The 24,237-nt window shown below is 41.0% G+C and overlaps 1 protein-coding gene across 7 annotated transcripts in view; it reads right to left on the reverse strand.

Moving 5' to 3' along the window:
* Positions 1–10,302: 10,302 nt before the first annotated feature.
* LOC118149219 (uncharacterized) overlaps positions 10,303–24,237 on the reverse strand; it is a 68,967-nt gene continuing 55,032 nt past the window's right edge. For 6 of the 7 annotated variants that reach the window (XR_013528993.1, XR_013528992.1, XR_013528994.1 and 3 more), the window contains exons 9-10: positions 12,282–12,589; positions 10,303–11,355 (exon numbers count right to left, since the gene is read on the reverse strand). The gene's annotated coding sequence lies outside the window, so the exon portion shown is untranslated. Of the gene's footprint in view, positions 11,356–12,281; positions 12,590–24,237 lie in introns of those variants that run through there. The other variant, XR_013528995.1, reaches the window with a different exon arrangement.

The following is a 24,237-nucleotide window of genomic DNA, read 5'->3' on the forward strand; positions in this document are numbered from 1 at the left end:
AATCCAATGTTTGTTTGTTTGTTTTTTGAGACAGGGTTTTCCAAAGTGTTGGGATTACAGGCGCAAGCCACAATATCCAGCCCAATTTACTGTTTTTTAATACACAGTCATGTGCCACAGAATAAAGTTTCAGTCAACATTAAACTGCATGTAAGATGGTGGTCCCATAAGTTTATAAAGGAGCAGAAAAATCCCTATTGCCCAGTGACATAGCCATTGCAATGTTGCAGCAATGTATTACCTTTTCTGTGTTTAGATCTGTTTAGAAACAAAAATACCACTGTGTTACAATTGCCTTCAGTATTCAGTACAGCAACATGCTACAGGTTTGTTGCCTAGGTGTGTAGTTGGCTATACTAAATTTGGGTAAGTACACAACTTTTTGTTGTTTCACACAAGAAGAAAATTACCTACCAATGCACTTCTCAGAATATATTGCTGTCATTAAACTATGTATGACTGCATTTACGAGTTGTCCAGCCTTCACCACAACTTTAGAACATTTTCATCACCCCAGAAAGAAACCCATACCTGTGAGTGCTGCTCCCCATGTCCCCTTAAGCCACCCTACCACCCCCACCCTTGCCTTAGGCAGTTGTCAGTCTACTTTCTGTCTCTATAGATTTGCCCATTCTGGACATTTTATGTAAATGAAATTATATAATATATGGTCTTTTTGAAATTAAATTTTGAAGAATGAACAAATTATTAAATCCAATTCTTTGCCACACCATCTAGATGTAAATAGCCCTTCAGAAAGTTTCCTTCCATGAGTTTTGAGCAATCTAACATTCAATCTTCAAGATAGAGAATTGGTCTGACCAAAATACAACAAATCTCTCATTTATATTGTACTTTTGTTTATTTTTAACTGTGACATTTTGACAGAAGTCGAACAGAAGCTTCCCTTTGCCGTATAAACAGAAAAAAAAAGAAAGAGTTGACAGAATAAACACTTAAAATGAAATTCTGAAGGGCCTATTTATTTACTCATGAGAACCAACTGTTTTCAAACATTCTGAATTGGAAATGATTTAATTCTTCTAATCTAAGCAAAGGCCAGCAAGCCTGGTACTCTGACATGTTGATTACAAATCATTCTCAATTCTTTGAAGCAGAACCTTGACCAGGCAACTTTGGTAGCTATAATTCCATGCATCCAAGGACTTGAAAATAATAAAATGGCTGTTTATGATTTATAATCATTTCATAATTGACTTCACCAACCAAACTGGCTCTCCCTTTCAATTATTTTCAATCAGTGAGCTTCTACTGCATAGACTTTTCTCCAGCAATCATTGTTAAACCATTTGTCATATTTGAGTCACATAAGAGCAACTGATACAAAGCATATAAGTTAAACCATGAACTAAGTTCTTAGAATTGGAATGGAACTTTAGGGCACTGAGCGTAATCTGCAATTCCTGCCATAGCTTCCCTAGCTTGAACTATCCCGGTGCTAGGAAGAACATCATTACTTGAGACGGTCCCCGCCATCATTCCCAACAACTTTAATGTTCAAATATTCATCCTTCTAATAAACTCAAGTATCCTAAAGATTTTTCCCACATGTACGTCACTTTCTCCCTATACTGACCTTCTTTTAGTCCAAGTTCTGCCCTCTAGTGTAAAGAAGAGGATACCTATTTATTCCTGTCCAGGGCAAGTGAGTCCCTCAAATATCTGAAGACCCCGTGTCTGCCTGGAAATTCTTCCATGGGCTAAACAGCCCCCAGGCCATCTTACAACTTGGTTTGTAGACCCCCTCTCCAAAATACTGCCATCCCAGGTACCACCTTTCTGATCATCCACCAATCTGCTGCTGTCCCTCAACACAAATCTGCAAAATGGGCATTTAACTAATAACTTTTCTAATGCATTTCCAATAAAAAAGAGACCATATATGGATAAAATTAATTGTTGAAATAACTTCTGAGATGCAAACACAATATATATGATGACGTTGGGGGTATATTGATGAAAACTTCCGGCTGGGCACGGTGGCTCATGACTGTAATCCCAACACTGTGGGAGGCCAAGGCAGGCAGATCACTTAAGTCCAGGAGTTAAAGACCAGCATGGCCAACATGACAAAACCCTGTCTCTACTAAAAATACAAAAATTAGCCAGGCATGGTGGCTCATATCTGTAATCTCAGCTACATGAATCACTTAAACTCAGGAGGCAGAGGTTGCAGTGAGTCGAGATCACACCACTGCACTCTAGCCTGGGCAACAGAGTTAGACTCTGTCTCAAAAAAAGAGAAAGAGAAGAAAGAGAGAAAGAGAGAGAGAGAGGGAGGGAGGGAGAGAGAAAGAAAGAGAGAGAGAGAGAATGGAAGAAAGAAAGAGAAAGGACGAAAAGAGAAAGAAAGAAAGCTTCCCAACTTAGGACTTTTGTAGGTTTTTCACATTCATTTGTCATCAAGGACTGCTTTGAGTTAAAATGAACAGATCCGTTTAAACAAAAGACAATGTCTTTTTTAAAGATAGGAAAGGCATCAGATGCTCTGACCTGCATCTCCTATCTTTTGCTTTTGTTTTTTTGCTTTTGAGACAGGTTCTTGCTATGTTGGCCAGGCTGGAGTGCAATGGCATCATCATAGCTCACTAGATCCTCCTGTTTCAACATCCCAAGTAGCTGGAACTACAGGCACCTGTCACATTACTGATTACTGGTCTGTTTCTTTCTTCCTTTCTTTCTTTTTTTTTTGAGAGATGACGATCTTGTTATATTGCCCAGGCTTGTTCAAACTCCTGGCTCAAGCACTCCTCCTCCCTCAGCTTCACAAAGCAGTGGGATTACAGGCCTGAGCCACCATGCCTGGCCCCGCTTCTTCTATCTTTAGACACATGTAATTTCAACTGAGGTTATTATGAATTTAACCAGGAGATCCGGAGCTATTTTGGCAGCTGTGAAAACAAAAGCAGTAATATAAAGCTACTTTTATCCATTTAATTTGGAGCTTTTTCAAAGAGAAAAAGGTAATTTCAGTGTGCTTCCCATTTAAAGATGCCATGCAGAGAATGTTTTGTGTTTTCTCAAGTCTTTCCAGTGGTTAATGAGCGCTGTAATATGAGGAAGAGAACTGATCGCCTATTGCTGTCAGAGACACTATCTTAATGGGTATATTGCTGTTCTAGGTCTGCTCTGTATTTGCAAACACAATAACCACTTCACTGAGAAATGAGCCGGCTGTTGGGGATTGGACCCTACCAACTGTGGCCACTACTTAATTTCCAGCCAGGGAGATATCTCTGACTCAAAAGTGGAGCAAGCCAGAGGCATCAAGCAATTCCCTTCCAATAGGCAACAGCATGCAGAAAAGAAAGCAACCATTGACAGTTAGTCCAGGGTTGGCCGGGCGCAGTGGCTGACACCTGCAATCCCAGAACTTTGGGAGGACGAGGTGGGAGGATCATCTGAGTTCAAGACCTACCTGGCCAACATGGCAGAACCCTGTCTCTACTGAAAATACAAAAAAAAAAAAAAAAGAAAGAAAAAGAAAGTTAGTCCAGGCAGTGTTTAAATTATAGCTTCATCATTTTCTTTTTTGTTTTGTCTGTTCATTTCTTGCATCTTTTTCTGACTATTTATTTTTGAATATGTTTTATTTATTTTTTAAAATTGACAGCATTGTGTCAAGCATGCTGTTTTGAAGTACATACACATTGCAGAATGACTAGATCTAGGTAATTAACAAATACATTACCTCACCCTAGTTATCATTTTTGTAACAAGAGCAAATAAAATCCACTCTGTGTACATTTTTCAAGAGTACAATATTTCATCATCTGCGGTTGTCTTGCTGTACAATAGATCTCTCAAAATTTATCCTTCCTATCTAACCATAATTATGTATCCTTTGACCACATCTTCCCATTTCCCCCTCTCCTAACCATCCTGCCTATGGCAACCACCATTCTATTCTCTACTTCTATGTGATCAACTTTGTAAAGATTCCACACATAAGTGACAGCATGCAGTATTTGTCTTTCTGTACCCAGCTTATTTCACTTAACATAACATCCTCCAGGTGCGTTGTTGCAAATGGCAGGATTTCATTCTTTTTGTGGCTGAATAGTATCCCATCGTGTATATACACCCCATTTTCTTATCCATTCATCCGCTAATGGACACTTAGGTTGATTCCATATGTTGGCTATTTTGGTATCACTATCTCTGACATATTGATTTCAATTCCTTTGGATATATGCCCAGTAGTAGACTTGCAGGATCTTATGGTGGTTCTATTTAAAATTTTTTGAGGAACCTCCATACTGTTTTTCATAAGGGCTGTACTAATTTACATTCCCACCAATGGTATATAAGGGTTCCCTTTTCTCCACATCCTCCCCAGTACTTGTTCTCTTTTGTCTTTTCTATAATGTTCATTCTAGCTGGGTGAAATGATATCTCATTGGGATTTTATTTTGCCTTTCCATGACAATCAGTGATGCTAAGCATATTTTCATATATCTGTTGACCATTGTATGTCTTCTTTTGGGAAATGTTTATTCAGTTTTTTGCCTTTTTTTTTTTTTTTTTAGATGGTGTCTTGCTCTTTCTCCAGGCTGTAGTACAGTGGCACGATCTCAGCTCATTGCAACCTCCATCTCCCAGATTCAAGCTATTCCCCTGCCTCAGCCTCCTGAGTAGCTGGGACTGCAGGTGCACACCACCACACCCAGCTAATTTTTTGTATTTTAGTAGAGACAGGGTTTCGCCATGGCCAGGATGGTCTCGAACTCCTGACCTCATGATCCACCCTCCTTGGCCTCACAAAGTGCTGGGATTACAGGCTTGAGCCACCACGCTGGGCCATTTTGCCTATTTTTTAATCAGATTATTTGTTCTTTTTTTTTTTTTTTTTTTTTTGGTTGTTTGTGCTCCTTATACATTTTGAATGTTAACCCTTTGTGAGATGTATAGTTTGCAAATATTTTCTCCCACTATGTAGGTTGTCTCTTCTATCTGCTGATTGTTTCTTCTGCTGTGCAGAAGCTTTTTAGTTTGATGTAATCCCATTTGTCTCTTTTACATTTGTTATCTGTGCTTTTGAGGTCTTACCCAAAAAATCCTTGCCCAGAACAATGTCATGAAATGTTTCTTCTATGTTTTCTTCTAGTTGTTTCATAGCTTCAGGCCTTACGCTTAAGTCTGTAATCTATTTAGAGTTAATTTTGTATATGGTAAGAGAGGAAGGTCTAATTTTATTCTCCATGTGGATATCCAGTCTTCCCAATACCATTTATTGAAGAGGTTTTCCTTTCCCCATTATGTACTCGGCAACTTTTTCAATAATGAGTTGACTATAAATGCATGGATTTAGTTCTAGGCTCTCTTTTCTGTTCCTTTGGTCTATGTGTCTGTTTTTATACTACTGCCATGCTGTTTTGGTTACTATGACTTTGTAGTATACTTTGAAATCAGGTAGTATGACACCTCCAGCTTTGCTCATTTTACTCAAGATTACTTTTGCTATTCGGGGTCTTTTGTGACCCCATATAAATTTTCCATATAAATTTTCGAATTTTTTTTCTATTTCTGTTAAGAATGTCATTGGTATTTTCAAAGAGATTGCATTAAATCTTCAGCTCTACCATTTTCTGATGGGTAACTAAGGAAATTACTTAACCCCTCTTTCTTTTAACATTTTATTTTAAGTTCCAGGATACAAGTGTAGAACATGCAGGTTTGTTACACAGGTAAATGTATGCCATGGTGATTTGCTGCACCTATCAACCCATCACCTATGTAGTAAGCCCCACATGATTAGTTATTTGTCCTGATGCTCTCCATTCCCTGACTCCCACCAACAGGCCCCAGTGTCTGTTGTTTCCCTCCCTGTGTCCATGTGTTCTCATTGTACTTAACCTCTCTTAGTCTGATTCTTCATCTAAAAATGGGGCTCTTAATACCTACCTCAGAAGGTTGTTATGAAAGTTAAGTAAGATACTATACATAAAAGTTCTCAACAGAGCCAGCATATAGGTGCTCATTAGTAAAACTAATAAACAAATTATAGATCAGAAAATTATTTAGTGAATGCAGAATTAGAACACACAGTGTGAGATATGTTTAATAGCTATGGAAGCCTAATAAATTTCCTCTTTTCACTCTAAAAAACTGGAACCAGTCAGTGAAAATGGCCTACCCTCTTTTCTGAACAACAGGAAAGACATGGTGAGAGTTCCCATGTCTCAGTTGTTTATTTCCAGGCTCTGTGCAGACCAACACTCCTTTTCGGAGCTTGTCTTTGTAATACTATCCATCTTTACATCAACAACAGTTCAGATCCCTGACTTTATAATCAACAGAAAGCTACTTAAACCCTTTGGCAAACTGTACTCTATGTCTTAGGCTGAATTGCTTTTGTGTTTTTCTATATATTTTTATACAATTCTGTCCCAAAAGGTGACACTTTTCCTTGGATTATCTTTTCTCACTAAACTTGCTTGTTAAGGGCTCCTCTAACTGTAAACTGATAGCCCCCAAAATTTCTCCATCAATCAAAAACAACTAATAATGGTAGACTTTTCAGTTTGATCATTCAACATAAATTCATTGAATACCTTCGTGTTTATGAAGTAGGCAAAGAAGAACAACTTATAGTCCATGCTTTTAAGAAGTTTACTATCTAGATTCTAGACACTGGACTAGACACTACCTAGACTCTATAGAATCTAGACGTCTAGATTCTATACATGGGTATAAAGGATGTGGGTATGTAAATAAATAGCTACGACTTAAGGCAGAATGTAATACTCACCGTATCTGAGATATGCCGAAGGCACAGAAGAAAGAAATTATTTCTGATTTGGCTTTTAAATAAAGCAAGGTTTCTTGGAGAGGGGACATTTGCATCTTGAAGGATGGATAACACTTTGCTGGGGAAAAAGGAGAGCTGGGCACTACAGAGGGAATGTCATAAAAATGAAAGAATTTGTTTAGGGAACAAGTAGTTAAGCTAGGCTATGATATGGGGGCAGGGGAAGCAACATCACTTGAAGATAGAACTAAACAGAAAGAATAAATCAGAACATGGAAATAAAAATCATGCCAAGAAATTCAAGATTTGTTGTGTAGGCAATGTGGCATGTTTAGAAGGCTTTGAGCAAAGAATTGGCATGATTACATATATGCTTTTAAAATAAATTATGCAATCAACACATATTAGGTCGTTTAAAAGAGAAAAGACTAAAACCTAGGCCTACTACAATTTTCACAAACTCATTCATTTATTTATCATATAGGTATTGAGCCCCTATTAGGTGTCAGGTACCAGGGTCACATACAGTGTTTAATAAGATATGCACAGTCCCTGCACACAGGCCTACATACAAATCAGATGAAAAATTATTAGGCTCTGAACAGGAGGAGTGTGTGATTTAGAAGGGGCTCATTTTCCCTGTCTTCCCAGATGTGTGGCTCAGAGGAACTTAAATGACCTCTGAGTCACATCCTACCACATACATTTAATATTTTTTTCTAACCAACAACTTCAGACCAATGATTTTTCCTATGATTTAGTCTATAAAAGCCTATATTGATCTGCATTTCCCCTGAATTTTATTCCCAGCATTAGATACATATACTTTCTCACATTTGAAATGATATATCATATACATAATAGAATTAGGAATTCTGATATGTAAGAATACATACTTCCAGATAAAGGCTGGATCATGAAAACTAGAAGCAACCTTCCAGAACAGGTTGGAAACTCCAGTCATCAGATCAACTTGGTGTTTTATTTGGCCTATGATATGGGTTCTGGTGATTGTTGTTTTATTTGAACTTGAACATCTTTAGGCAAGGCATTTATTCTCCACTTCCTCACAGGCGCCACCATTCCTATTGTCTTACACCCAGACAATCCATTCATTCCTCTCACCTATTTGGCCCCCAGAGGCATTTGTGTTTGTCACCTGATCCTTTCCCAACTCCTTTCTTGGCCATGAACCTCACAATTGAGAAAACTAAGACCCAGAGAGATCCCAAGCCACCTCATGTCAGTGTTAGTTATGACAGAGGCAAGACTTCCAAGCCATCCCACCTCCTGCCATGACAGCAGAGGCTGTGCTGAGCCAGCGACAGAACATTCCTGAGGAATTACCTTACATCCTAGCAACCACAGAAGTCGGGACATCAATCGGTCCTGCTCTGGAATGGCCAGAAATTCCAGACCCGGCCACAGACCAGCCACAGGTGTTTCCTCTCAGGAACAGTATTTCCTGGTATGGGGAGCCTGTTCTCTCTGGGGAAGCTTGGTCAGATGGGACAGTGGCAGCTTTGTCCTTTCATTAGAATTTCCTCCTGTTGTGCATCTACACAAGGGGAACTGACTGTGCGGTAGAATGACTAAAGAAAGATGCTAAAGTTGGAACTGGGGACGATCCAAGTTGGCGGCCACTGAATCACGAGCAGATTCTATACTGCCTCTTGTTCTTCCATCCAGCTTGAGTGACTCAGTTGTTGAAATTTTGTGGCAAGACACCTGGAAGCCATTTGTCTTTTTTATTAAGGACTCATTCATTGGGTAAAAATGTAATAATGTTCATTTACCATCACTCCATTACCCAGAGCACCAGATTGCTGCTAATTCAATGTGGTGCTGATTCAGTCATCACATCACTGAGGCAACATTCATTCTTCTGTGAAAGCTATTTATGTCCCGGTACCATTTGAAAGGCCCTTTATATCCTTTTTGAAATATTCAAGTCCCAGAGAGGCAGACTGATCGGCAGAGCGCTGCACAGGATGTGGGTCTGAAAAAAGCCACTTCAGAATGCCAGCCAGCCAACTTGGGGTCAGGCCTTCCGGATCAAGTGTGCATCCCTCTTTTATCCTCAAACACACTTCAGGACACATCTTTTCAGATTCAGAGAGTTATGGCCAACCTCAGCTTTGGAACCACTCCCTGCGCACTGCAGGCAGGAAGAACGTAGAGGGACATGTCAGTAGCTGAACATGTGATAACATTGGCTCCAGACTCACCCATAACCTGGCATGAGAACTCAGTCATCCTGCACAGATTCTCTGAGCCCCAGTTTCTCCAACCCAACATGAGGGTATTTACTCCACATTGAAATGAGGCAAGTAAACTACAGAAAGAGGATAGTGACCTACTGGTGGGTAGTTGGACACCCAGCATGAAGCCAGTACAGGGATAATACCATAAGCCAACTTACATAATGAGAAATGTCTCAGCATTGCTTACCCTCACCTGTCTTTCTGAGGGACAGCGGTCTCAGCTGAAAGAGTGACTGCAAGGAAGAAAATAAAGCAACCACTTATAAGTGAGAACATGCGGTATTTGGTTTTCTGTTCCTATGTTAGTTTGCTAAGAATAATGGCCTCCAGCTCCATTGAGTCTCTGCAAAGAACATGATCTCACTGTTTTTTTATGGCTGCGTAGAATTCCATAGTATATATGTACCACATTTTCTTTATTTAGTCTGTTGTTGATTGATATTTAGGTTGATTCTGTGTCTTTGCTATTGTGAATAGTACTACAATGTACATACGTGTACATGTGTCTTTATAATAGAATATATTCCTTTGGGTGCATGTTCTCACTTATAAGTGGGAGCTAAATAATGAGAACACATGGTCACATAGAGGGGAACAACACACACTGGGGCCTGTCAGAGGGTGGAGGGCGGAGGGACAGGATCAGGAAAAATAACTAATGGGTACTAGGCTTAATACTTGGATGATGAAATAATCTACAACACACCCCCGGGACACAAGTTTGTCTATGTAACAAACCTGCACATGTACCCCGGAACTTAAAAGTTAAAGAGAAGAGAAAGTAAATGTTATCCTCGCTTCCTCCCTTCTTCCCAAGCACCCCAGGTGAAATTAGCTGATAAGATCTTGTGGAAAACTTTGAGCTCCTGGGAGATCAATGATATATGAATAGAAAGTGTTATTATTCTGCAAAACACTGGAGAATGGCTTCCTCAGAAGTCATGGTGAACCAGCAGAGAATAAATGAAATCATTTCCTTTCCCCTGATCTCTGGCTAAAAGTTTCTAAGTCATTTAAGGAGGATTTAATCCACTAGTGGACTGTCCCCATTTGAGGACTGCAGGGCTAAAGTTAGTACTGACCTGAACACAACCACCACCAGGGGGAATGGGCTGGAGGAGTTCCTCTCTACTGCAAGCTGGCTGCCTGCCAGTTTGCAGTTCCTTCCCCAGAGCTGGGGAGACACAGTCCATCAGGGTTTCTCCTTTAAAATGCCTTCAAGCTAGGACAGGCTTGGGAAAAACTCCCCGCCCCAATTTCCGATGCTTTTCTTCAAGGGGCCTACTCTTACCCATTTGCGTGCCGGGTGGAGGGCGGAAGGCAGGGGGCTTGTTCTCTGCTGTTAGTCATAGCTCCAGTTACAGTGTGCCCTCTTGTAAACAGAACCAATTTTAGGGCTGCAGGGAAGAGTCTCGCCAGGTGCTAAGAAAGAAATTTTGAGGCTGGCAGGCTCATTCTTTACACATAAAATAAGTGGCTTCCAATTCCAGCCTCCGTATTAGTCCATTTTCAAAGGCTATAACTGCACGGTCCAGAGCGGGAGGAACAAGAAAGGGAGTGAACACATGGCATGAGGATTGACAGAAAGAACTGGGGGTGCTTTCCTTGGAGAAGGGGCAGCTCAGGGAGATGCACAAGTACTTCTAAATATGGCAATGTGTGTTCTTGTAGTTTGGCTATTAGGATAAGAAACAGAAACCCACTTGAGCTAACTCAAGTAAAGCAAGATTGTTGTAGGGTTTCTCGTGGTACAATAAAAGGACTCCCAGGGAAATTCAAAAGACTGAGCCATAATAGGCTTGGGAATCCCAGAGAAATGAGTGGGAGAGTGGATCTGAATTGAAGGTGCTCTAGAATCTCAAGTAGCAGAAGCTCTAATACCTTTATTATAGATAAGTTACTTTAAACATGACTCATCTACAGGCCACCCATCCACTTCTTCCTGTTCCTTGAGAACTAGCAAATTCTTTCCAAGTTGCTTCATTTAAATGCCACGGAGTGAGAGCCTACCTGAGTGACAGACTGCAGAATAGCCATAGATTGCCACTGATCAGGGATCTACCTGTCACCCAGTAAGCTGTAACAAGAGAGTTGGACTAAGTGCTGTGAAAAAAATGGCTCCCACCGTGGCAACCTGAACCGTAAGCTGGGAGGCAAACAGCAACTTCTCAAATGAAAAGGGCACAGGAGAACGGGCAGACTGGCATGGAGGTAAAGAGCATAGAACCCGGAGTCACATTGCCTGGTCCGAATTCTCGCACACACTTCTTCACTGGATAAAGACAGTTGCTTGGCTTTTCTGTGTTTCAGTTTGCTCATCTGTAAGATGGGAAAAATAAATAAAAGTTGTTGAAAGGATTAATTAGACAATCCACATAAAGCACCTAAAGTGATGTCCGGCAGAGTAGTATTCAATAACCCTTTGCTGCTATGATTCTCTCCAGTGCTGTGTGAATATGAATTACTTAGGGAGTTTGTTAAAAAGCAGGTTCCGATTCTGTAGGTACGGGATGAGACCTGAGATTCTGCACCTGTAACTAGCCTCCGAGTGATATCAGTATTTCTGGTCCATGGCCCACACTTTGTATAGCCAGGATCTAGTACAGAGAACATGAGACAGAGGGAATAGACTGTCTCTAGAGAAAAGAACATGACAGAAGTGCATATACCTATTATAAACTTTCTATCAATTCAAATGGTTTTTAAACAGAAATACATGAGCGGTTTCATAACATAGTGCATTCCCTCTCTCGGACAGGACCGACTCCTCCATTAGACATAAGAGGCACGTGCCTGGGGCTCATGATGCTTTTAGGGGCCCATAAAAATGTTTTAATTTTAGTTTTTTTAACCAAAGGAAACATAAATATAATAATGATTATGTAATAATAAACCCAGCCTGGATTACAGGTGATTTTATGCCAATGCAGTCATAAAATATAATTTTAGATACTTTTACAGAGCAAAAGCAAGTGCCGGGGGTCCAAGAAAGTCATAACGTGGCCCTGACTGGATGTGATCACAGGGATAAAGAATGAAGATGGAGAACCCTAAGATTCCTTGCAGCTTTGAGTCAATGTTTCTTTAAGATTCTATGACAATGCTCTGCTATCTATATCCCCTAGCTATAAACTTACACCTGCAAACACTTCTTGTTGTCTCACATCCTCATACATAGACTAACATTGCTCATCATTGGCCATAAATTAGCAGTTTACAAAACACCCCTAGAATTTATAATCTACCTCTGCCTACTCCCTGTTTGCTTCCAAAATAAAGACGTTATTACTGGCTGGACACAGTGGCTCCTGCCTGGAGTCCTAGCACTTTGGGAGGCCAAGAAGGGTGGATTCCTTCAGTCCAGAAGTTCGAGACCAGCCTGGGCAAAATGGTGAAAATTTCTGTACGAAAGGTACAAAAATTAGCTGGATGTGGTGGCATGCATCTGCAGTCCTGGGAGGCTGAGGTAGGATGATCGCTTGAGCCTGGGAGGTCGAGGCGGTGGTGAGCTGTGATCACACCACTGTACTCTGGCCTGGGTGACAGTGAGACTCTGTCTCAAAAAAAAAAAAAAAAAAAGGAATTATTTTTATTCTTACAAAATTCATTTGATTCCAGACATTGCAAGCATTTTGCAGACATTTCCTCATTAATATATACATCTCCTTGTTGAAGGAGGTGGAAGTTTTTAAAATTGTTTAATTTTTATTTTTAAGGTTGGAAATAAAGCTAAGAAAAGATTAAACGAGAGCTGTGCTTTAAAACCCAGTGGGAGAAGAAAACATACCTAAGTCTGAGGCTATGCTGTTGATGATTATTATTATAGTTATCAGTGGAAAACATACAGACACAGAGACTCCAAAAGATGCCAGGGCTGGGAGAAGGATGAGGAATGAAAAATTACGTATTGTATACAATGTAAACTATTCAGGGGATGGGTACACTAAAAGGCCAGATTTTATCACTATGCAATATACCCATGTAACAAAGCTGCACTTGTACCCTCTAAATTTATAAAAATACATTTTTTAAAATAGGGGTTTTAATCTGGGGTCCTCAGATTCCTCCTACATCCCATCCTCCACTCCTCATCAACCCACCAATGGACCCATGGATAGAAGAAGTCAGGGAATCTATGAACTCAGATGGGAAAAGAAAGTGCATCTTGATTTCGCTGACCTCTAACTGAAATAGTGCCTTTCCTTCAATTATGACTGTAGGCATCACACTTCAGCAGTATTTTAACATCACAGTACAGTTAATATTGCAAAATATTATTTATAATCATCACTACTTTGAAATCATGGGAGTTATTAGAACCACTTCAAGACCCTGGTTATTTAACACATTAATAGAAATCACCTGGCTGGGCACAGTGGCTCACACCTGTAATCCCAGCACTTTGAGAGGCGAAGGCAGGTGGATCACTTGAGGTCAGGAGTTTGAGACCAGGCTGGCCAACATGGTGAAACCCCATCTTTACTAAAAACACAAAATTCGGCTGGGCATGGTGCTGTGCATCTGTAATCCCAGCTACTGCGGAGGCTAAGGCAGGAGAATCACTTGAACCCAGGAGGTGGAGGGTACAGTGAGCCAAGATCGCACCACTGCACTCCAGCTTGGGCAACAGGGCAAGACTCTGTCTCAAAAAATAAATAAATAAATAAATAAAAAGAAACAGTCACCAAAATTAATTTAAAAAACAAACAAAAACACTGTGCCAGAATGAGTGCCTTACTTGACAGAAGCTGCTTTCTGGAACCTTCTACCCTAGACCCTCAGCTACGAACAGGTGCTATCCCATTCCTACCATACCCAAATCATTATGTTGTATTTGATCTCCTGCCAACTCTTTCTCATCCCTTGAAAGTGAGGGCTAAGAAGCAGAGAAGCAAGAAAAGAGACCCTGGGAAGAGGTCATTGTTCACCACTCCTCTCCCTGCTCACATACTTTCGTCCTCTAGAATAAAGCCACTGGATGCTAGAGCAGGAAGACACCGTAAAACAGTGTTCCCCCAATGCCAGGCCACAGATCAGGGCCACTCAGGTTAGAACTTTCACAAGGCCCCAGTGAAGTGGGAAAATTAATGACAAGGTACCGAGCATGCTACAAAACTAATACATCCAATTTCAAAGACTGTTCTTTTTGAGATTATTACTTTCCCCTATTTTTATATTAAAATGTCCCTTCTTTTATGAAACAGTACTGGTGCTAGATAAAATTTTATTTTTGTATTTTAATATCCTTACTTAGCAATAGCACGTGTTAAAAGTCCTGTGTCTGTTTTCCAGTTTTTAAAATTATTTTTAGTGCTTTGTGAAGTCCAAAATACTGAGAAGTGCGGCCTTATACATTTGTTTTATTCACTCCACTCCTTTTAGAGATGAATTCCCAAAAAGGTACTGTGACTTCCTTTCCAGCATATTGGTTTAGAAAGACAAACTTCAGAGTCTGATTTAGAGAGCTGGGTCTGGCCTCTGGCTCTGCCACTTTCCACCTGGGTGACCTTGGGCAAGCCACTTGATCCACCCCAGCCTCAGTTTCCTCACCCATAAAGTAAGAATCATTTCTACCTCATGAGACAATTGAAAGATTTTATAGGATAATGCATATCAAAGCACTTCACATGTTGCTAAATAAAGTCATTATTGTTATGATAATCACCATCCTTTTTATTTGTTATTTATTTATTTATTTATTTATTTATTTTTGAGACAGAGTCTTGCTCTGTCAACCAGGTGGGAGTGCAGCGGCGTGATCTCAGCTCACTGCAACCTCTGCCTCCTGGGTTCAAGTGATTCTTCTGCCTCAGCCTACCAAGTAGCTGGGACTACAGGCACATGCCACCACGCCTGGATGATTTTTTTGTACTTTTAGTAGAGACAGTGTTTCACGGTGTTAGTCAAGACAGTCTTGATCTCCTGACCTCGTGATCTGCCCGCCTCAGCCTCCCAAAGTGCTGGGATTACAGGCATGAGCCACCACACCCGGCCTTACCATCCTTTTTATTATCGCAACTCAATATTGCCTGATTAACGGCAGAACTTGGTCTAGTCTTTTGGCTTCCACATTGGCTGACTCTGTCCAGCAGCCTTTAAACTACTGCCTAGTGAATCTACCTTGGGTTGCTCTCCCCTAGGCCCTCAGCTACGAACAGGTGCTATCCCATTCCTACCGCACCCAAATCATTATGTTGTATTTGATCTCCTGCCAACTCTTTCTTATCCCTTGAAAGTGAGGGCTAAGAAGGCAGGCTCAAACTGTTTATTTACTATTCCTGCCAAAATCACATAATCTGACTCTAATTATCAGACAGAACCCAATTTCAGTGACTTCATAAAAAGAATTGGCCTGATTTCTTAAAAAATGTCCAAGTCCTGAAAATCAAAGAAAGTGCAGAAAACCCAACGATATGCGTAATTCTGGATTGAATCCTGGATGGAAAAAAAGCACTGATATAAAAAAAACTCATGGAGAATATTAGCAAAATATGAATAAGGTCTGTAGATTAAATCGTAGTATATCAATGGTCAATATTCTGAGTGAACATTCTTCTTAGAAAATGTATACAGAAGTATTTAAGGACAAAGGGACATGATTTCTAAAACTTCTCAAACAGTTCAGAAAAAAATTTATATATACATAATACATAGGTATATATTGCCTTAAGAGAGGGGGTAAATAATAAAGAAAAATTGGCAAAATGTTGAAAGTACCCATTACATGTAAAGCACCATGTGTGATAATAACACCTGAGGTAGACAGGACTCTATAGTTGACAACAGCCTTTCACATGACTGCTCATTTGAATTGATTATCACTGAATTCTCAGTGAAATACAACAAAGCTAGGTCTTATGGGAAAGTGAGGAGGAAGGGCCCGAATTTTACCCAGGAAGGCAAAAATTTATCAACAGGATTTTTAAAGTTACTTCGCTAGAGTATTCTTTGGGTCTACCAATTTATCTTAGAAACACAAAGGGGTTTGGCCTTCTGTTAGGAGCCAGATTTTGACTAAGATACAGCTTTTTCTTTTTTTGGCAGTAGGCGGCTGGGTGGTGGTTGGAGCAAAAGTTTAATAAGTGAACGAAGAGGCCTGGCTTGATGGCTCACACCTGTAATCCCAGCACTTTGGAAAGCTAAGCAGGCAGATCACGAACTCAGGAGTTTGAGACCAGGCTGGCCAATATGGTGAAACCCCATCTTTACTAAAAACCACAAAAACAAATTAGCCAGGCGTGGTGGCACACGCCTGTAGTCCCAGCTACTCAGGAGGCTGAGGCACAAGAACTTGAACCGTAGAGGCAGAGATTGCAGTGAACCAAGATCTTGCCACTGCACTCCAGCCCGGGTGACAGAGTGAGACTCTGTCTCAAAAAAAAAGTAATTAATTAAAAAAATAATAATAAGTGAAAGAAGAAAGCTCTCTGCTGCAGAAAGGGTACCTGGAAGAGGGTTGCCATTTTTACAGTTCAATGCAAAGGCTTCTGTAAGAAACCAAGGAGGACTGAGCATCTCATTTGCATAAGCTGTGAATTTCTGGTAGCTCCACCCTGTCCTCCTAGTGCATATGCAAACCCTTAGCTGAAGTTACTTCATATTGCTTTCTTCCCTTTACTGTACATGTGTCAGGGGATGCAATATTCCATTGCAGTCATGTCTGGGTAAGTCACCTGTGTAGCCTGTCTTACCTGCGTGGCTGGGAGCATGTCATAGGCAAGACCTGCAGTGGAAGTTCCCTTATCTATGCCTGCAGGTTGTTCTTTGATTTGAAATAATTCAACCATGGACCCACCCTAACTGCCTGCCTATCTGGTTTTTTCCTTTTTCCTCTCTCATTACCCCTCTCTGGAGTGGAAACCCTAGATATGGCTTTGTAATCGCTCTATTTACTTATTCAGAATATATACACATATTGTGAGAGGCACCTCAGTACTGAGATCACCTGAGGAAACAAGAAATTCATGTCTTCCCTCTCATACTCACTTCAGATCTGATGCTCATGCCTTGAGTTGAACGTTTGGTAAAACTGCCCCCATGTTTAAATCTCTCTGTCTACCTTGGTAAACTGGTTTAGTTCTGCTGAATTTATGTGGTTGAATTAGAGACAGATGAGCACACAATAATGGGACTCAGGCAGAACAGTGCAGTAATTGGTTGACTGTGGCTCAATATCCATTCTCACCTATTGTTACTGAGCAATGGGCTCACCGCCCAATGCACATAGAAGCCAATGCTCTGGCACCAGCTTTGGAGAAAAGAAAACACTTTATTTCAAGTCAACTGACAAGGAGACAAGAGGCAGCACTCATATCTGTCTCTCCAATCTGGGAGTAGCTCCAGCTTTTATGGTCTTTCTAACTAGTCCCAGGTGACGCCAATCCAGCTGGTCCGTCGGGCTGGTGGTAGTAAATTAGAAGGCCAAAGCCCTTTCTACTGTACCTACGCAGGCAATTTTGGCTCTTTGTCACCTGTAACAACTTACTTAAGCAATGGTTAATCAGTTTGAGCTGGTCCCATGGTTATGTTTCCAGGGTGCTTTCCAATGCTGCAGGCAAAAAAAACCCACTACATTTTCTGGAATCTAGTTAGGAGACTGAATATGACTTAGATTCTGTCAATTAGATGCACTCATCAGAAATGTAAAAGGTGGAAGTGGGGCAGAAGCAGTCTTTCTGCTGTATTTGCCGTTTTCTGCTGGCAGGGAAGATATTCTTTTCTTTTCTTTTTTGACACAGTCTCACTCTGTTGCCCAGGCTGGAGTGCAGTGGCACAATCTCGGTTCTCTGCAACCTCCCCCTCCCGGGTTAAAGCAATTCTTCTGTCTCAGCCTCCCAAGTATCTGGGATTACAAGTGTATGCTACCATGCCCAGCTAATTTTTGTATTTTTAGTAGAGACAAGGTTTCACCATGTTGGCCAGGCTAATCTCAAACTCCTGACCTCAAGTGATCCGCCTGTCTCAGCCTCCCAAAGTGCTGGGATTACAGGCGTGAGCCACCACTCCCAGCCTCCAGGAAGATTTTCATGTTTCAGCAACCAATCTCTGTCTTTGGGATTGCTGAGGGGTTATGGAGATCACCAGACTCCATATTCCACTGTCCACAGTTTGTAGGGGGAAATAGCAGCTTCTGATGCTGTTTTTCTGATCTCTCAATCACAGCTATGTCTTTGTGTCCCTAAAGTCAATGGTTCCATCCTGTGCCCTTCCTAATTGGGGTTCAGGTAGTCATTTCCTTTGTAATTCAGTTCTGTCATATTCCAGGAGTCGTTCTTAGCTCTAGCCAACCTAGAGCCCATTCATTTTAACCCTTGCAACAATTTCCTAAGAATCTAATCTCCAGATGATTCTCCCTTCTATCTAAAATACCTAGAGTAGTTTGTTTTCTGGATTAAACTCTGGCTTATTTTTCCATTTTCCAGATATAGCAAGTAGTCAGGCTGCAAGAGGTTAAAGTGGTACAGTGCTTGAATGAGGTTCTCATGCAATCAAATACAATATCTAGGCTATTGGTGCACCTCATCCATAGACACAAAGCTGACTCGTGTATCTGGGATTACCTGGCTCATTTTGATTACGTAGTCGTAAGACAAAGATGGCACCTTTACACAACCCACCTGGGATGCCCAACATTGACCAGGTTCAACAAATAATAAGTATTCAAAGGATCATTCCACAGCTTCTCTTCAGGAAATTAAAGCAAACTTCCCCACATTATCAGTTCATTTTCCCCCTTTAGAATCTTTCTAGCCACATCAGTTCATTTTTAACTTCCGAAGGCAAGAAAGAGAGGGGAGTGCTCCAGACAGAAATGAATAGGGGTGATGTTAACTGTCCAGATTCAATAATGATGAGTTGGAGTTCAGAAAATACTCAGCAGGAAATTTAACCATGAGCTCAAAACCAATGTACCCATAAGCAAATGTGTTCTCTATCTTACTTCTGAAAAGATGAAAGTAGAAAATAAATAGGTCGGCCGGGCACAGTGGCTCAAGCCTGTAATCCCAGCACTTTGGGAGGCCAAGGCGGGTGGATCATGAGGTCAAAAGATCGAGACCATCCTGGTCAACATGGTGAAACCCCGTCTCTACTAAAAATACAAAAAATTAGCTGGGCACGGTGGCGCGTGCCTGTAATCCCAGCTACTCTGGAGGCTGAGGCAGGAGAATTGCCTGAACCCAGGAGGTGGAGGTTGTGGTGAGCCGAGATCATGCCATTGCACTCCAGCCTGGGTAACAAGAGCAAAACTCCGTCTCAAAAAAAAAAAAAAAAAGAAAGAAAATAAATAGGTCATGGAGAGTGTTCACACTTATCCAATATTTACTATGACAAGTCTCTTCCTCAGTTTCCATAGCAAACTTCAGAGGCATGTACCATTAATCACCATTTCCTGTCTGTCTTCTGCAAAGGAAAAAAAAAATCACCATTTCCTGGATGAGAGGACTGAGGTTCACACAAGGCGAAGTAACCACTCAAGGTCACATAGCTATTAAATGCCCTATCCCAGGTGGAGGAACATGTATCCTAACCTAAGCCTTTTTAATATCAAAATCTGTTCCTTTAACAACTTGCAGACTAATGCAGCTCCCCACAAGGTGAATGATTGCCCATATTTTTTCACTCCCCAAAATAGTGTTTTCTAAGCTGAAACAGACAACCATTTATTAAACCCAGCAGCCTTCATTAATCAGTTTCTTGAGTTAAAAAATAAAACAGCAGGTCCCAGAGTTTTTATTCTTAGCTCACTAGGAGAAAGGAGAGGTCAGGAGAAAGGAAGAAAATTAGCATTAAGACCCAAGTGAGAAATTCAAATCTTTCCGCCTCCCAAAGCAGCTGCTCCCAGATCCCCAGCCACACAGTCCTTCACCAGTTCAGTGATGCCAGAACTCCTGAACCCAAGCAGGATTTCTCTTCCTTGTAACCATTAATTCCCCACAGTGAATGAGGGCCATAGAATTTTGTTTTCCTAATGTTAACAAAGAGTTTTTCTCAACAGCAACTAGCGAATTTCTCAGGGTAGAATGAGGAATGCACCTGCAACGCGAGCCCTCTTAACACCTCACTCGACCCGCTCCCTGCAGGTGCCCCTGCCACTCTTGATTAGAGTGCTGAGGTTCTGACACTCCTCGGTGCACCACACAAATGCCCAGTGATTCATTTATAACTGACACCCAAGCTTTCACTATTCACTGTTGCAAAAAGAATTTTGGACCTCTGAGAGTTATAACCTTTTCCCATTTTTCTTTTCTGCTAATAAATTCTGGAGAGCAGTAAGGATAACAGTAAGACATCCATCATCTTGTGGGGTTTACGAGCAGCTGGCGTGACATTCTCAGCCAATATAAGGGCAAGCTGACTTTAATCATAGTCTGTTGATCTCAGCTTTCAGAAATATTGCCTTGATGCATCACTCTATTCCTTCTCTAAGCTGAATCCATGAAGAAAGGCTTTCTGAGTTTCACCATCTAAACCCCAGGGACGAGGGTCAGAGGAATGACTCTTTATTTCATTTGCAAAGGTAACTGGAAAACACTTGGATCTTAAAAGTCCTTGAGCCTTGAAAAAAAGACAACTTAAACTAAAGTCTGGGGACATTCAAGCAATTGCAAATTTGAGCAAACTCTGTGCCAAACAATTGCTGGATTTCATTGTTCTCCAATAACATTTATCAAATACTTCCACATTTTGTAAGAAAACCCTTGGGGTTACCAAAAGGCTAGTCATTTTTTCTAATTACTGGTAATCTAAATTTGTGTATCTTCCTAAAAATTTTACTATTTTTCAGTTTTGCAAAAATAAAACTCAGCTGTCTTAAACACCAACTATGATCCTTACAGCCTTTGATTACATGAGGGGATGGCTTCGAAATGAGGAGCTTCTGTCCCCTGGATCTGACAAAACAAGGCAATCCTATTTCATTGGCATCGGGCAAGTGCTTAGACCAGTGGCCTCCAAATATTTTGCACACGCCCCAAGCTAATAGAAATATGTTAAGCATGCTCCCTATATGCTAGGCTGTGTTAACAAAGAGACCAAATGTGTATAATGACTGAAATACCCAGAAGTTTATGTCTTGATCATAAAGTTGCATGAAGTGAATGCTCCTGGTAAGTGGGCAGTCCCCTCACAGCAATATTTCAGGGATGAGGCCTCCTTCTATCTCAGGCCTGTGACATTCCCAGAACCTGTTCATTTTCTGCATGTAAGCCAGCAGAAGGGGAAAGAGTGCAAAAGAGGCATTCCTGCTTCTCAAAAGCCATGGTCCAAAACTGGCATTTATCACTTCCACTCACCTCCCATTGGGAAGAACTAGAGAACTGGTCACACCCACCTGCAAGGGATCTGGGAAAAGCTGACTCAGGCTAGGCAGGAGCTTGCCAGCTAAAACTATATTCTGGAATGGAGGACGGATTTTGGCGAATGGCTATTTGTCTGCCACATTCTCAGTTTATTCATTCCTTTATTCAGTCATTCTTATTTATTTACAAATGGTATACGTGTGTGTGTGTGTGTGTGTGTGTGTGTGTGTGTGTGTATAACTCTGTACTAAGATGCATATTATAAGGCATATACAGAAATATAAATTTTAAAAGATGAGAAGAAAAACAAGATTAAATAGAAGTTTTACTATTTTTTTAACCCTGCAGCTCACTGGGTCATCTGTGCCTCCCATGATCAGGATTCACCCCCTAGATTCACTATTCTAGACTCCAAGAAGTCCTGGAGATTAGGTAGCACCCTTCCAGAGGAGCATTTTAAGAAGTTAAAAACATTGCCCTCCTGCTAGCCTTTCCCCTATCCTTGCAGATGGCACCAAGATCCACAAGGCTGCTCAAGCCCCAGACCTGGAAATCATCTTCAGTTCTTCACTGCCCATTACCTCCATATCCAGTTTCCAGCCAGTCCTGCCTGCTTGCCCTTCCAACCAGATCCAGAATCCCTGCTTCTCTCTCCACCTTCATGACTCTCACCCTATCCCCAGCACCAGCATCTCTTCTCTGGATACTGTAAGAGCCTCTTGTCCTTATGAAGAGTCCGTTCTTCAAGAGACTGCCATTGTGATCTTTCAAACATGTAAAGATGCTCGGGTTACTGCCCTACACACTCTCCAAAGGGCTGATACCTCAAGTACAATCCAACCTCCTTATTGAAGTTTACAAGGCACAGTAAACAGTCTACAAATGTTTCTTGAATATTGTTAACTATATACACAAAGGGAGAAACATCTGAAAAAACAAATACCAAACCGCAGTTATGTTTACTGTTAACTCGCTCAATGGCACCTTTTAAAATTAAGACAAAAGTTATTTACATTTTGTAAAGAAGGAGCGGGAGAGAAAGCTAAGAAGAAAAGAAAAACATCTGTTTTCAGGTAAAATCTAAAGACCAGTTATTATTTTTGTTACTATTTCCCTCTCCCAATTCAAGCAGATTTTTACTTACTTGTCTTGCAAAAGGCTTGTAGCAAGAAAGAGAACCAAAACAAGATGCATTTTACCCCATGGCTTGCTTTTCTTTTCTTTTTTCAAAGAGTAAAACCTATTGAGGAGAATAGGGTTTGCTGACAGGAAAGTGCCTCAAATGGAAGGTGAGGAAGGGATTTCCTTCTAGAAAAAGAAAAGGCCTTAGGTTAGGGGAAAGAGAGATCTAAGGTGTCTTGGAAGAAAAGTCACGTGCAGTCTTGGGAAGTTGGGCAGCTGGATTCTGGGCCCAGGGCTCCAAGTCCCATAGGTTTCAGGGCTCCAAGGACCAAAGGGAAAGTGAAAGACCACAGCAGTCTCAGTGAAACCAATGTAGATAATTGTCCGGTACAAGATGTTGGCCCTGCATAAGACCCAGACCTTGGCACAAGTTCACAGGGCATGAGGAAGACCAGCCCAGAACGGCAGAGACTAAACTTCCTGTCAGCTCAAAAAGCTGGGTGTCCAGAGCCAAAATTAAGTTGATTTATAAAACTTTTTAAAAGTTAGAGTTCTTGAATACCTTCCTTCGTGTCCTAAGACTTATACCCACTATCATCTTATACAAAAATATGCAAAGGATACCTCACTTTCATAAATGAGTACAGATTCAATGTCATTCCTAAGATATCGTCACTCTTACTCACATGTATTACATGCATTCCAGTATGCTTTCCTAGGGAAAAAAGTGGAGGGCAAAGAGTGGAGCAATGACAATGCCAGTGCTGTCCCAGAGAATGCATCTCACACAAGCATATCAGCTAGTACATGTTCCAGTGGGCAAATGCCTAAGAAAAATAAACGGTTATTTATGCCTGTTTCATTTTGACTTAATTACAGTTTGTTATTTGCATTCCTAACCAGGCCTACTTCTGAATCTTGGACATAAAGAAATGACATGGCACAGTGGCTGAGAGCACAGGTTCTTAGTTAAGACTGTCTGGGATGGAAACTAGGCTCTGCTAGTTCTGTGATATGGAGCAAGTTTGCTAATCCCTCTGTTTTCTTATCTGGGGATAATGTTATTCTTACTTCATGGGGTTAGTGAGGAGTAATTGTGTTCGTTTTAAGGTGCTTAGCACAGTGCCTGTCACATTGTAGGCTTTCTATTCAATGTTAACTGTTATTACTAGCTTTTTTTAGAGTAGGCAGTTAGAAAATGCTGAATGAATGAATGAATGACTTACCCTCTGGCCTATCAAGAGCAGAAAATTATACAAGAAATTGACCAGATTATTCTCTATTTAGGTGCTGTTCTGAACCAAAGTCTGCCACACCTTGTTTTTGCTATTAAGACAAATATATTCAGGTGAGGCGCAGTGGCTCACACCTGTAATCCCAGCACTTTGGGAGACCAAGGTGGGCGGATCACCTGAGGTCAGGAGTTCAAGACTAACCAGCCTGGCCAACATGGCAAAACACCATCTCTACTAAAAAGTACAAAAATTAGCCAGGCATGGTGGCGCATGTCTGTAATCCCACCTACTCAGAAGGCTGAGGCAGGAGAATCGCTTGAACCTTGGAGGTGGAGGTTGCAGTGAGCCAACATCACACACCAGCCTGGGTATCCATCTCAAAAAAAAAAAAGACACATACATTCAGGTACTTCTCACATACCCTGAGGCATTAGCAAGGTGCTACATGGAGTCATGCCTGCTGTCCCAATTGGTGACCAATAGTCAACATTGGCAAAAATGTTGACCATGATGAGGAAGATATATTGTGGTTATGCCAAAAAATT

The sequence above is a fragment of the Callithrix jacchus genome, chromosome 18 (assembly GCF_049354715.1).
Source record: "Callithrix jacchus isolate 240 chromosome 18, calJac240_pri, whole genome shotgun sequence".
NCBI classification, from domain to species: Eukaryota; Metazoa; Chordata; class Mammalia; order Primates; family Cebidae; genus Callithrix; species Callithrix jacchus.